At 40.2% G+C, this 15,013-nt stretch overlaps 1 protein-coding gene across 2 annotated transcripts in view; it reads right to left on the bottom strand.

Moving 5' to 3' along the window:
* PIP5K1B (phosphatidylinositol-4-phosphate 5-kinase type 1 beta) overlaps window positions 1-10,243 on the bottom strand; it is a 73,313-nt gene extending 63,070 nt beyond the window's left edge. Inside the window, exons 1-2 of one of the 2 annotated variants that reach the window (XM_063295111.1) lie at window positions 10,101-10,243; window positions 9,740-9,843 (exon numbers count right to left, since the gene is read on the bottom strand). The gene's annotated coding sequence lies outside the window, so the exon portion shown is untranslated. The remainder of the gene's footprint in view (window positions 1-9,739; window positions 9,844-10,100) is intronic. The other variant, XM_063295113.1, reaches the window with a different exon arrangement.
* Between the last annotated feature and the right edge of the window lie 4,770 nt (window positions 10,244-15,013).

The following is a 15,013-nucleotide window of genomic DNA, read 5'->3' as shown; positions in this document are numbered from 1 at the left end:
CAACCTCATAAATATGGAATCACAAACAGCATTGGAAATCATCTTGTGAAATTATGAAATAAATCCATTTTTATATAAGGTTGTCTTTAAATTTCCCTTTAAGTCTGTTTCGCAGGCAGAACCTAAATGAAAATAGAGTAATAACCAGGAAGTTACTGGTCCAAATGACCCATAAAAATATTCAGAGCTTTAAGTATCCATAACAATAGTAAAGCTGTATCATTATGGAAAACATTAACAAAAATCCCAACAGGCTACCAAAACAAATACAATTTTCCATTAAGTTCAGGTCAAAAACTTTTCAAAAATATCCAGCAACACGGACTTACCTGAAGCTGGTATTAATGCAAACTTGTAACTTACAATAACAAATTGCACCCATTTCAAGTGGAAGCTTTAAGGAGAGAATATTCCTTACAATCTTGAGGGAAATATGACATTAATGAGATATTAATTTTTCAGGATCAACCTCCAAAAGATAGGAGCTCCTACTTAAAAAGAAATAAACAGATTCTCTCAAGTATGTTTGAGATTTCCCAAACATTGCTGAGTACTGCCATTTGTCTTAGAAAGCAAATCCAGCTATGTCAAACATTAGCCTAGAGATGGCAGCTAATGAGATGCGGTTAGCAGCAAGCAGCTTCACACAATAGTCAGTGACTTAGGTTTAACTCAGAATTGCACTTATTAAAAATATATTACATGTTACATGTTCTTCTTTTCATAGGAACAGCACTGTAGAAGTTGCTGTATCATAACGAGTTATTTCCTAGTTATATATATATATATATATTTTTTTTTTTTTAATAAAACAATTAAACAGCAATAGAATCATCTTCCCTGTTTCCTTCTCCCAGGACTATTTTGTAGAAACAGCAATCATTCAAAGTATGTTTGTTTTTAAAAAGTAGGTTTAACATAAGAAAAAAAAGTCTAAGCATGGCCCAAGGCTGTTTCACACATGAAGATTTTCTGACATAAGATAATCTCTGTGTAGAACTTACTGTGTGAAAACAATAAATATCATCAAAAATAAGAACATAAGCAGTGCCCTGCTGGATTGGACTCCTGACTCATTTAGTCAACAGAAACATAGTGTGGATATTTACACTTGTTCTACAGCTGGCTGACACTGCTCAAAGCAGAATTCATTAACAAGGGTTGGTAAGGGTTCATGACCTGGTAACCAGCAAGGACTACATGTGCCAAAGTCAATCAAACCACAATGTGGGAGCATGTTTTAACACAATGTGGGAAGTGAGCCACATCTAGTGGTTAGGTTTAGCTGATATATTTATAATCTATCTACAATTTTATGTGTGTTATTGTGTATGTTACTGATTTTTCTCATGGTTTTTAAAATATTACCATTATTTGTCATGACTTTTTTTAATGAAGTGTGAATAAAAAACCATTACCTACAGTCAAATTGCCAATTCTGTATCAGGGATATGCAAATACTGCTGATGTTTTATCCATTACAGTATCTTGGTTACAGTTTTTTTTTTAACCGTTCATTCATGTCTGATTCTCGGAGACTGCCTGGTTTTTCAGAAGTGGTTTGCCATTGCTTCCTTCCTAGGACTTAGAGAGAGTGACTGGCCCAAGGTCACCCAGCTGGCTTACGAAACCTATCATCTTTTCAAAGCTGTTGTTTCCTTTCAATAATCCTTCCACTTTTGCTAATTACATACCAGATATTTGACAACAATGATTTAACACAGACTTGAAGCTAGAAGGCCTTTTGCTTTATGAAAGAGACAGGCAATCCTTAAAGCTTCAATTTTTTCACTTTCATTTTTAAATATTTCTGCCTCCAAGGGCAGCAAGGCTCATGGCTAGTGAAAAAATGAGGTCACAGAATGGACAAGCTCGAATTGTTGGGGTGGCAGTGGTGGAGAACATGGAGAGTCAGAAGAAGAACAGGTGCATTAAACCTTAATTTACCCATCTGTCGCTTATTTTAGCAAAGCATTGAGAAAAATCATACTTTATCATTTTTCTTGCTAAATGTTGCTGGTACATACTGGAAGAACTCAGGGCCCATGACTATGGGTTGCTCATTCTGGTTTTAAAGCCAAAATTGACATCATTTCATTAACCTCATCAGATCATGTATATTTTCACATTCTTGACATCTTTCTGACACACTATTTCCTCTCTTCTTTGAATAATATCATTTCTATTTTCTGGAGGCTGGCCAGTCAACACTTCCTTTATTTATTAAAGAAGAAAAAGTGACATGGTAGCTGAGTTAGGGTTAATCAGCAAGCTATGCTACCTTTTTCCATTTCCTTTTAAATTTTTCTTCCTAATTATGTTTAACTTAGAATCCTATGTTTAATTATTTTTAACTTAGAATCCTAAGTTTGATTAGACTTCTACATTACTTAAGGAGACAACATTCCCTCCATTCTATTTGAATTTATCCTACTCTTCAATAAATGAGATTCGCACAATATAACTCAAGCTGATCAGGTATATATACGTACAGCCAATGCTAACAATGGAGATCTTAGGGACAAAAAACTAATGCTGATATGGTGGTTCCAAGCCTTGGCAAATAATGATGCTGCCATACGTGGGAACAAAGTTAAGCAAAACTTAAAACAGAGATAGAGAAAAAAATGTCCTGTGAAGTGCCATTGGTTTATGCAAAACGTCTATTAGTAGCTGTCAACCATACAGGTAGACATCAAGTTACAACAATAATTAGGACTGGAATTTCCATTGCTAAGTGATGCAGCTGTAAAGCTCAATGTCACATGACTGCATCGCTTAGCGACAGCAATCCTGGCAGTCCCGGTTGCCATCATTAACCGAATCCCACCAGTCGTTAGCCGGGGACCTACCCCAATCCAAGCCACTCCCGGCTTGGTCCCTCCCAGCCCCGAGCCTTGGTAAGGTAAGGGACTACCTCCTCTACAACTCCCCCCTCGCCTATCCCCCCCCTCTGCTCTTTTGGCTGCCTTGCACTCCAGTCACCCTGCCTGCCTTGCTGGTCTTGCCGCCCTGTGCTCGCTGGCCCTGCTGCCCTGCCAGCCTTGCCACTTGTGCCAGCCTTGCCGCTCTGCACTTGCTGGCCCTGCTGGACTTGTCACCGCCAGCTGACTTTCACTGTCTTCTTCCTAGTGCTGCTGACGAGGCACACCCTGCCTGGCCGTTTGTGAGGCAGCTGCTAGCTGCACCAGGCCTACTTCCTGAGGCCACACCCACCCCTTGTCCAAACCACACACAGCCTTGTCCAAATCGCGTGCAGCCTTCTTGTGAGGTTTTGGAAGCCTCAGAAGCCTTCCAAAGGTCAGCAGGGCCAGCGAGCGCAGGGCAGCCAAAAGGGCAGAGATGGGGAGAAGATAGGCAGAGGGGGGAAGCTGAAGTGCTCCTGCGGTTGTAAGTGCAGGTGGGCTGCCAAGGGCCCAAATTTTGATCACATGACCGCAAGGGCGCTGCAACAGCCGCAACTTCAGGAACCAGTGTAACTACCATTCATTCAGTGCCGTCATAACTTTGAACAGATGCTGAACGAATGGTTGTAACTCGAGGATTACCTGTAGATGGTGCAGTCAGAGCTGATGGCCATACGGGATTACATACTCTCTCTGGCATCCCACCCCTTCTCTACCTCTGTCACACAAAATTGATAAAATATGTGATTCCCAGAATTATTGTCCAGAAAGTAAGACTGGACATCTGACTTTTAAAGAGACGATGCTTGAAGCTGTACAAAATTAGGCTGGAACGAATTCCTCATGGCCATTTCAAAGTACTATAAATGTGGATTTTGCAAAGATTTGTATCCTCTGCTTTTCCTTCATTATTTCAGAAAATACAGATACATTCAAACACATTAAAAAGAATTGAGCCCCAATACAAACAAAAGCCAAACTCTTCATTAGCTATGGTGAAAACTGCGACAATTTCTATCCCAACATGGCAGAAAAAAAATGGCTTCAATAATAAATGTCCCACAACAGCAATATACAATATAAACCTTCCTCTAATCTTATGCTCATATATATGTAAATAATTGCAACTGAGTTTAATATGATTGATCCTCAAATAAGCACACATACAATTGCAACTGGAACTACACATGTTCACTCAAAATGATGTCTCAAGACGTGGGCAAAGATTTGTTCAAGCATGCAGCATATAATCAATCTGCAGCCACAGGCATTTTGACTCAGAAAAGTCCCAGTAAAGCCAGTTAGACTTATTTCTGAATAAACATACCTGGCATTTTAACTGTCTAGAGTTTGGGTTTTAGCTCTTCTAATTTTGATCCACAGGCTCAAATTATACTACTTGGAACACATTATGGAAAGGCCTAGCTCTCTGGGGAAGACTCTAATGCTGGGAAAGGTGGAAAGAGAAGAACAGGATGACCAGCAGCAAGGTGGATGGACTCAGTTACAGTGGCAATGGGTGCACTATTGAAAGACGTGAAAGACCAGATTAGGGACAGACTGTCATGGAGAAAATATATCCATGTGGTCGCTAAGAGTCAACATCGACTTGAGGGCACATAATCAATTGATCAATTTTGATCCTATTGAAGACATCAGTTAATTAGACTTAGTAATTGCTAGTTTTATTAACAACATTGGAAAATGAGGTTGCAAATAAAATAACTAGAGTGTATATCTTTCTTTAAAACTTCTAGAAATATCCCTTTGGATTCGTAATGATAAAATGTCAGTAGCTTTATTTCATTATTCTGATACTTATTTCATTATTCTATAGGGGCCACGGTGGCTCAGTTGTTAAGACGCTGAGTCAAAGGACCATTAAGGTCAGCAGCTCGGCAGTTCAAAACCCTAGAGCGCGAGCTGCGTGATGGAGTGAGCCCACGTCAGCTTGTCCCAGCTCCTGCTAACCCAGCATTTCAAAAGCATGCAAATGCAAGTAGATAAATAGGTACCACTTCGGTGGGAAAATAACAGGGACATGAAAGGAGCCCCTTCGGGCATCCCCTGGGCAACCATGACTTCACCAGCAAATCCTTTCAATACAGAAGCACTTTGGTAGGTGCTTCTGACACACACACAAAAAATTATTCTATTGGCCAGAGCAATATAAAAGTATAAATTAAAGGAAATAAACAAAATTTAAAGGCTTACATATATCAAAAATTCAACGTATCTATAAAAACCAAGTATTTTCCTGTACCATATGCAATTTAATAGACTAAAGCAGAAACAGATTTTGTGTCTATCTTCAAAGCTAGCCAAGCAGAAGTTAATCACTGAGATCATGCTTGTGTGCTATGCTGCATAGCACACAAGCTACAGTGACACATTTGATAGCCAGATGAAAATAGATTCAGCAGAAACACCAGAAAAAAGAGAAAAGATACATAATATGGGAAAAATAAGAGAGTACATTTCCACATAAAGTAACTTCAAGGCTTTTTTTTTTTTTTAATCAGGTTACCACAGTAGCACACTCAGATTCTGGGCAAGGATCCCTAACTCACAATTGCCACCACAGTGTACTCTGACTAAATGACTTGAGGCTTAGCTTAGCCCAAAATAGGTGATGTAATTCAGTCTAGTTGTAGAATCTTGTATCATAATGAAAATGTTAATCTTTAAGGTACCAAAAGATGTATTACTGATTTGGCTCTAATACATTCACAGCATTATTGCAGTGGAAATTAATCCAATGTGATGCAGGTACAGGATGCAGTTCAGCAGCTCTATACAACTGAACCGGTTATTCTGCTCCATATTAAGGCTATCCATAATTGGACAACTAGGGATTTGTCCCAGTCTACCCCATCATATTTCCTTATTCAGCATGTTTAAGTTTATACAACTCAGGTACTAAAATATGACATATTGAGGTTTTTAGATAAGACAATTTCTGGTTTACAAGAACCAGAACACCCACCAAACTTTTAAAATACAGAAGAAAAGAAAAAGAAATATTTTAATCTTCTGATTTATTATATGACAAATAGCATGACAGTAGCACTACTTATGCAGTCATACATTGCCCTTCAAAAGTCCTGAGTCTCAGAAGATTTTTTTTTATACTGACATTCCCTACTATTAAAGCTTAATTGACAAACTGCACCAGTTAAAAACTTGCAGGGGATATAGTAACTCTTCATTATTCTTTCAAACTAACAAAATGGAAAAGGAGTTATGTAAAGGGGGTTGAGAAGTTATAATACTGATAGACAGACAAATGGGTAGACAGACTGAATAGAGCAGGACCAAATCTGGTGTAGGGGTAGAAGCTGCCAAAAGAAGATGTAGGTTTCAAAATGGACGAGATCCTGGTAGAAGCTGCAGAGAAAAAGTCCTGAAAAATCCCAGCAGCACATCCCTCTGGGAGAGGCAGTGAGTAGCTTCTCAGAAAGTTGATGATGCCTTCATTCTAAGCACTCTCCTGGTCATGTGACCCAGAGTGGAGCACACATACAGTAGTCTGCTGTGCTTCCCTGTACACACATAGATGTAACACAAAGGAAAAACAAAAACACATACAGAAATGCAACACATTATTCATTATGCAGAATAAAATACAGTGCCTCCTATGGCCACTAGAAAGGGGTTTGGAAAGAATTCCAGAGTTCATGCTCTGCATACTTTTTCTACTTTGTTTTACAAGACGTAAATGGTTTTACACAGCTATTGACTGAAATGAGTATTGTCTATACAGTACTTGCATTTGCATCACACAATAGATAATGCAAAGCATTTCTTTACCAGATACAAAATGAGTATCAAAGAAGAAATGTACCAATTGTTTTTGGCAATGCTTGTATTTTCATAACATCTTTGGTGATTGTAGGGAAGTAATTGTAGGCTCTAATCCTATGCACACTTAAGGGAACTTGTTCCTGGGTAAATATGTAAAGGATTATACTGGAATGCATGAAGGAAATTTCCGAATCTATGGAAGAACTGCTAACGGTAGAGAAATAAGTGCATTCTCAAACATCAGTAAAAAAAAATGACGAAAGCAATCCACTGAAAAGCTAATTTTTGTCCACTTCTTAGAAATGAGGGTACCAATAATTTATTACAGCTCTCTATCACTTTGATTTTGTGAAAAGATTAAAAGATAGCTGCACTGACCTTTAATATTTTTGTTAAATCCCTACACAAGAGAAAATCAGGCATGGTTCTTTTTTCCAGTTATGCAACGCAAAGAGGGAAGTCTACTACACTAACCTCAGTACTGAACATTAATGAGAAAAAACAGACTGCAAGGATTCACAGACATATGATGCATTGCAAAAAATCTTACATTCCAACTTAGGTAAACAAGTCTTGCAAGCATAAGATCCTTAAGATCCTTAAGTTAATATAGGAATTGAGTGTCTACTAGATTCTCACAATCTGTTGCAACTGATTAGGACAGTGAGAACTGAAGTCCTAACCATCTAGATCAGTGTTTCTCAACCTTGGCAGCTTGAAGATGGGTGGACTTCAACTCCCAGAGTTCCCTAGCCAGCACTGGGGACTTCAACTCCCAGAATTCTGGGAGTTAAAATCCACCCATCTTCAAGCTGCTAAGGTTGAGAAACACTGATCTAGAGTATGCTTCCTCCATCATAGTTCGTCAACAGTTCTTCTGTTTTTGTTTTTGTTTTGGTATTTGTTTTTTGTTTTCCATAACTTAAAAAAAGCTGGATAGAAATTACAGAAGACTTTGTGTTTCACTGTGTACACTTTAAGTAATTGGTTATAACTTATATATAACTATAATCATATAAGCTATGATTTTATATTATGAGAGTGAGTCTAGTCCTCTTTGGTTCACACATTTCCCCTCCTTGCTTGTGCATAACCATGCATTTGCTTCAAGTCTAAATTAACGATACCTTAACATGTTATCCATTACTATTTGTATTCAGCACTAATAGTCAACCAACTTAGAATAGACTGAAACCCTCATAACAGTCCAAAATAAATAAGAAAAAAGCAGAAACAATAAAATAATATGCACAAAAGAAAATTCAAACACTGTCAATCTTTAGAGTTCTTAAAATGCCTCAATGTACAAAGGGTCCTTCACCTGTTAACAATAGCATTAGACCGTAGACACCAAAAAAGCCTCTATCAGCAATATATTTTAAGTAGGAAGTTAACCCTAAAAGATGTTTTTCCTATGATCTGAAGCTGGTTTATTTCACTAATCATTGTTAAAATCAGTTTGCTTTTGGCCAGGTTGAGACATGAAACAATACCAAGACCAAAATATAGTGAACCTAAGACAGAACTGAAAACCTCTGAATTGCTAACAATTATGCATTGCTGGAGTTCTGGGAAGGTTAAATGCATTTTCATGATGCTAACCTGTGGCTTATACCTGAACTAGCCTAACAAATCACTCTTGGTAGCCAGAGGACCTTTGATAAAACCATTAAATCTCTCATCTCTAAACATTCCATATTTTAATATATCATAGCTACAGACATTTTCTGCAGGTGATCTAATCCAACAACTAAAAAAGTTGGAGTGGGGGAGGGGTAATGAACATTATCTATCTTTGTCATTTTTTTCACCTAACATACTCTGCTTCTTAATGGGAAAATTTTATTACACAAAGATATGCACAGCACATACACAAAGGTGTGTTTTGCATATAGTAAAACAAAAAACTCTCCTGTACTTACGTAGATTTACGCACTAGCTATAGGTTCCAGGAAGCAACGCTATTTCAGGTAAACAATCTTGTGATAATGCAAGACAATCCTCATATATTGAGCAAAAAGCTTCCTTTAAGAACAGAACAGAATGTTTGCATAATATCTAAGTATTTTTATGTTATCATTTCATTATTTTACTGTATATTTAAACCCAACCTTGTGCAATTGATGTCCCTCCTTTAGTCCAGGGGGAAAAAAAGCCTGAATACTTTTATCCTAAATTCCTTTACATAGTAGAATACTTTCTATCTTTCTTCCCAATCAGGATAACAGCTTCAATTATATTTTATAAGCAGTGTCTTATGAATGCCTGCAAAGTTCTATCAGTTATTTTTTATATACTTTAAACCATTTAGATATAGGTGCCCTTAAGCAGTTGCTCCCTGCATTTAATAAAATTTAACAGCCAAATCCTAACACACAATCTTGAGCACTCCCTTAAAACTCAGTGGGGTTTGCTTCTAAGCTAGCACATTCTACCACTAGAACATAGAACAAACACGTGGAGTAATTAATCCCTTTACATGTTTTAGAAAGATTCCTGACCTTCTTACAAGCTGAAGAAACCAGAAAGAACCAAATTCATGAATAGAAGGCACTGGCCTAGCCTTAACAGAAATCTAACTGTTGCTCTTCTCCGTAACAGGATGCTTAACTACCAGAAGGCAAAACTGGATGTGTGGTGTGAAAGGACATGAAATGCTTTGATTCTTTCAGGCAGTCAAGACGTGTTCTTCCCCTGTAAAGAACACCTACAGAATTTGCAGGAAGTACTTTTTCTCGATTTTTTGGGGGGGGGAGGGGTGCTGGAATACAAATCGTAGCACGTGTATAAGCTGGGCAACGACTGTTCCAGAACATTTCTTTTACTTTCTTATATAAAATCACCCATCTCAACAACCTCCCCGAACCGTGGAATCATCAACGCCTCGGCCACGCCAGACAGCAGCCGAAACAGCACCTCCCAAACTGCCCACTTTGAAAAGCGCGGCGATGGATAAGACGACCAGCCCCACCATCCTGAAACGGTGAGTGAGAAGAATCTCGATCACCGCCCCCCACCCCATTTCCTACCTCTTATTGGACGGTAGTTGCGTGAAGGGGGGGTGCATTATTTGGCAAAGATTGAGACGCTGTGGGTTAAAGACGACAACATCCCTCCACCTGTTCAGTACGTTCTGAAAAGCAAGATCAAGGGGTGGAGGCGGGGAAGGGTACTACAGCCCTTCCGGACGCCGCGAATGAAGCCATGTCTCCCTTTCGCCACGCAGCCTGCACCTTCACCAATGAGCCTCCCCGCTTCTCCTTGGCGCCAACGCGTCCCCCTCCTCACCACGCAGCTCCCCAGCAGGCCAGTCTCAGGTTTTGTGGGCAGAGCAGAGAAAGGCCTCTTCCAGCAGCAGCGGCAGCCGCGCCGATTCTCCCGCACACCCACCTCCAGCAATTGAAAGACCGAGCTTGCCGCAGGCGACGCGGTTCCAGAAACCAAGCCGAACTCCAGGCAAGCCGGCGCGGCCGGGAACGGCGGCGGCCAATTGCCTCGCGCTCTCCAGCTCAGCTCAGCTCAGCCCGGGGCGTCCGCGCTCCTGCCCCAGTTGCGCCTCTGCGCCGCAGGGCAGCAGCGCCTCCCGACGGGCACGCGACCGGTTTGGTCGCCAGGTTGCAGCACTCGCCGCTTCCTCCTCTCCTCCTGTCGCCAAGTCCCAAGCTGGGCTTTCCTTTTTTTTCTCCGGCCCTGCTATGGAGAGAGATCTCCTCCTCGTAGAGGCTAGAGTTGCCTGCCAGCCAGCCAGCCACCCGCCCCGACGCTCAGCGCAAAAGCCTCTGCGGGCCTCGTGTTCTCTTCCTCCTTCCAGCTCCAGGTCTGGGCGGGGGGAGGAAGAAAGGGAAAGCAAGAGAGCCAGCGACCCAAAACTGCGCGGTCTGCTTAGGCCCCTCCCGTCGCCCGGCAGCAGCACCGAGGCTCTTCCCCGTTCCTCCCCCCACTTTCTTCGCGTCGCCTGGACGCCGCCTTCAGTTCTCGTTCTCTCGGCTTGCCCGCCGTCGCTCCCCCTCTTTCGCGCGCCCCCCTCAGACCCCGCTGTCTGAGGCGCAGGGGGTTTACCTGGGAGGTCCCACCGGGGTCCTCAAACCGTGGCTTGTCGGTTTGATTAGGCTGCGGGTGAAGGAAATTGTTGTGTCCAACTTGATTTCTGCTTTCTGGCCAGGCCGCTCAGTTTCCGAGGTGGACTATGCGCTCTCCGATTATTGCTTACCTGTAAAATCCACCAAGGACTCCAGTGGTATCTTGAAGCCAAGCAAAATTTATGATCCCACAACCTTTAGTCCACTTCCTCCAATGTATCTTTTGACACATCTGTTCTTCTGTGTGTGTGTGAGAGAGAAAGAGAATCATGTACTAACCTCCAAGGGCTTGATCTACAGCCAAGTTTGGTCTTTCCCAGCCATTTTCATAACCTTTCCTTTTGAGGATCAGAACAGCTTAATTGGCGCAGTTTTTAATTTACCGACTTGGGTTTATTCTTCACAATTCCACTTCTCCTAAGATAACCCAGGAGACTGACATTTTAGTACTCTGCATGGAGGTCCTTGGGGTGCAGGATGCCATTGTAAACCTTCAAATGAATTCTCAAAAGCAGTAAGCAACCTTGATCTGACATGAGCCCATGGAAAATAGTTGTTTTTCTTCATCCCCACACTTCAGCTAGGATTTGGAGGAGGTGAACAACATCAAATCTTGAAAATCTTAAAGAGCCATGCCAAAAGGTAAACAATGTTTGTGGTCTTTTATGTAATATATTTCTATCTGCAACATTTTTTTAATGTTTTAGTGATGGCTTGCTCACAACTTAAACTTCTTGTGAGCAATTTGGATTTTGGTATTGCAGTGGAAGGATAAGGTCATAACTATCTTAAAGGCGGTAGTGAAAAACAAGACACAACTATAATCTAGAATACAGGATGTATGATGTACCAACTTGGTCATATGGTTTGTTTAGTTTTTGGTTTTGCACCTGAACAGGTAAACCACAGCCCATGACCTATTTTGTAGTCTTTAGAGCACCCAGTTTCTGCTGCAAAAATTTGGTGGCAATCTGTTGAAATTTTGCTGCCAAAAGATGCAAAATGGGTACCTTAAACACCCCCAAAAGCCCCCCAAAATGTAAAATACTAGGAGATTGAAACTTGTACCTTTTTTCCTTTTGCATAATCTATATGGTTTGGATTGTGAATCTCCAGTATTTAATCATTTTGAAAACAATTTTTATAAATATTCAGAAGTGATACTTTCCGAATAGGTTGTGTTAAAGTGAGAGATCCTTACTTATGGATGGTTATTCTGAATTTCAATTCCAAGCAGCAATAAATGCATTGTAAAGAGCTGTGTAAGGTTTCGTGCAGTACCCCTCTGCATGTGGCAATTTGGGCTGGGGTCTACTATGAACCCTGTACATTGGCTACTAGCCAGATACCAGCTGCCATTTAAAATTCACCATAATGACTGGAGTATAGCATAATTCCAAAGTATTCTGGGAAATCCTGGTACCAAGTAAACATATATATAAGGTAGCCCCAGAAAAGTAGAAGACGGGCCTTTTAGAGAATATTGGCAAAGGGCTGTCCCTAAACATGCAGATAGTCCTGCTCCTACCGATCTTGCTTTGGAGTAAAATATTAAGAAACATGATTTTAGCACAAAATACAAATAGAGCCATTTTATGCAGCATTTGTGGATTCTGCTGCACCAGAAGAATAGAACCTGAGATCTATGAAGTAACAGTAGTGGATTTGTACTAAATAAGTGTGCATGTTTGGATTTAAATGCCATGTCTGCTTCTTGAGATACCTCTGGAAGCTTGCATTAAAACTGCTTCCACAAGGGTATTTGTTGTTTAGTAATTATTTCTAGTGATCAGACTCTAGTAATTCTAATAAACTTCACTCAATATGTTTGTGCTTCTTATCATAATTGGACTTTGTTCTTGCTGTCATAGAGCTGAGGCAAAGCAATTAAAGATAAGTACAAGGGGAAGTTCTAGATAGAATAGAAATTGTTCTTTTTAGTTTAGTTTCTTTTACCCACTTCGACCCCAAGAAGCTCCTTGCCTTATGTATATGCATTTTTAGAAATAAATACACAGTTTTACGGACAAAACATACCATTGTAGAAGATAAACCCTCTTTTTGACACAGTTCTATACACTTTCATCCATAGCCATTTGTTACATTAGTTGTTAGGAAGACAACAGCCTTTTTTAAAAGATTGAGACAAGTGCTCTGCATCTTTCCAACATTTTTTCTTAGTTCAGTTGATTACAAAAGGCATTTGAAAATGCAGCCTGTAAAACTAGAGCTTTGATCAATAACACTCCTTCTTTGAAGCAGAGCCACTTGTTTTGATGAGACAACTTTGGAAAGAAACAATTTGTGGACTGGAGCCAAAATACTGTTTGCAATATTTTTGCTTATTTCATCAAAGCAATTCCTGGCATCAATGGACTTTCAACCAGGAAGCTCATTTTTATATCTCCAAGATACATAGTAGATAGGAGAGTAGTGGCCATTTATGGAATGGGTGTGTTCAATAAATTAACATAGTGGCATTATTCTTCTTTTGGTTATAAATGTTTTGCTACCTTGGTGAACCACATGAGGATAATAACGTAAACCAGGAAAAGAACTTGCAGCAGATTCTTTTTACAATATGCAGTCAATACATTAGCAGTCTTCCCTAATCTATGCCTCCATCTGTTGTCCCAACACATCTTGACAGGGTCAGATTTAAAAAGCCAGTCTATGAAAAAGGCATTATTCAAACTGAGGAAACTGTAACACCAAAATAAGGCAAGTGGGAAGAATCTGATATAGCTGGATTGTTATACTGGATAAATCATTTTACTTTTCGGTGTAGAAGGTAGGTGATCATGTATAATGCAGAGCTCACACAATAGCAATATCCTACCTCTGGGCCTAATGTTAACCTAACAATCACAGTTTAAGCTACCATTATGGTGTTGTGTGTTGTATAAAGCTGGAAAATTGGGTTGAGTGAGCCACAGTTCAGGTATGGGTAAGTGTATTATGTCAGCACAGCCCCAGTGTGGAGCCAAATAATGTCTCTAGTGAACATTTGAATGATCCTATCCCAGTGGAAGCTGGATTCTCGGGTAGCCGGCTCAAGTCGACTCAGCCTTCCATCCTTCTGAGGTCAGTAAAATGAGCACCCAGCTTGCTGGGGAAGGTGATGACTGGGTAAGGCAATGGCAAACCACCCCGCTACAGTCTGCCAAGAAAACGTCGCGAAAGCAGCATCCCCCCAAAGAGTCAGACATGACTCGGTGCTTGCACAGGGGACCTTTCACCATCAATGTGACTTACTAAGTATAGTACAAAGAAAGTAGTATCCTCCTCTACTTTTAAGTCAATATTAAATATTGCTGCCACAGTAACAACTGGATAATTTTTTTACTAATGAATGCAATTAATTTCTCAATAGCATAAAGACATCAATAGAATATGGAACATAAATTACAGAAATTATACATTTACATCATGAAGGTGTAGCTGAGTGATATTTTCCAAATCTGTTGTTCTCTTTATCTAAGGATTATAGGCAAAAATATCTGGAGGACACTCTAGGGTTCCCAAGCTTGAAAGGACCATTATATAAACATATCTGAGCCACCCAAGGTCACAAAGTGAAATGCCAAGTGTCCATTAATTAGGATAGATGGAATTTAAAAAGAATTTAAACTCTGGACCTTGTGAAACATTTGTAAGTATTCCAAATTCTTATGGTCAGTTCAGATGTTTGTAGGGTATTCTACATGTTCAAGGAGATGGTGCTTAAGCTGAAAAGCTCCCTTAATGGCCACAAGCTCTTTGCTAGAAACATCCTAATTCCCTGCAGCTGGAAACAGCTTCCTGAAAAGGAAAGAGCAGGAGAGGAGGCTGCCCTCAAGCTCTGGAGAAGATTGTCAAAGCACAGCTTTCAAGATAACATCAGCACACAGTGGGGCAGTAGGATCAAAATGACAGAGAAGGGGCTGAAGTAAATGCCTTTTTCAATTAAAGAAGGGTTTTTGGCACTGGAATCCCACTTAAAGGAAACAGTTTATCTCATATTAACTGTTGTTATCTCTTGCATTCTAGTTCCAAGATCAAGCAGGTTGATCCTAATCACATAAGCCAAACTGTTTCTTACCCTGCAACTTCCTCCAACCTCTATTTTACATCCAGAAAACTTTGCTCCCCTTGATACCCTATGGGCCAGAAGTCCTTCCATAACTGATCAGTTCCAGGCTCAGCAAAAGCAGGAAGCATCCTTCCACAAAACTAAGAAGCTGG

Source organism: Candoia aspera, chromosome 2 (assembly GCF_035149785.1).
Source record: "Candoia aspera isolate rCanAsp1 chromosome 2, rCanAsp1.hap2, whole genome shotgun sequence".
NCBI classification, from domain to species: domain Eukaryota; kingdom Metazoa; phylum Chordata; class Lepidosauria; order Squamata; family Boidae; genus Candoia; species Candoia aspera.
This window is presented reverse-complemented; position numbering and strand designations above follow the sequence as displayed.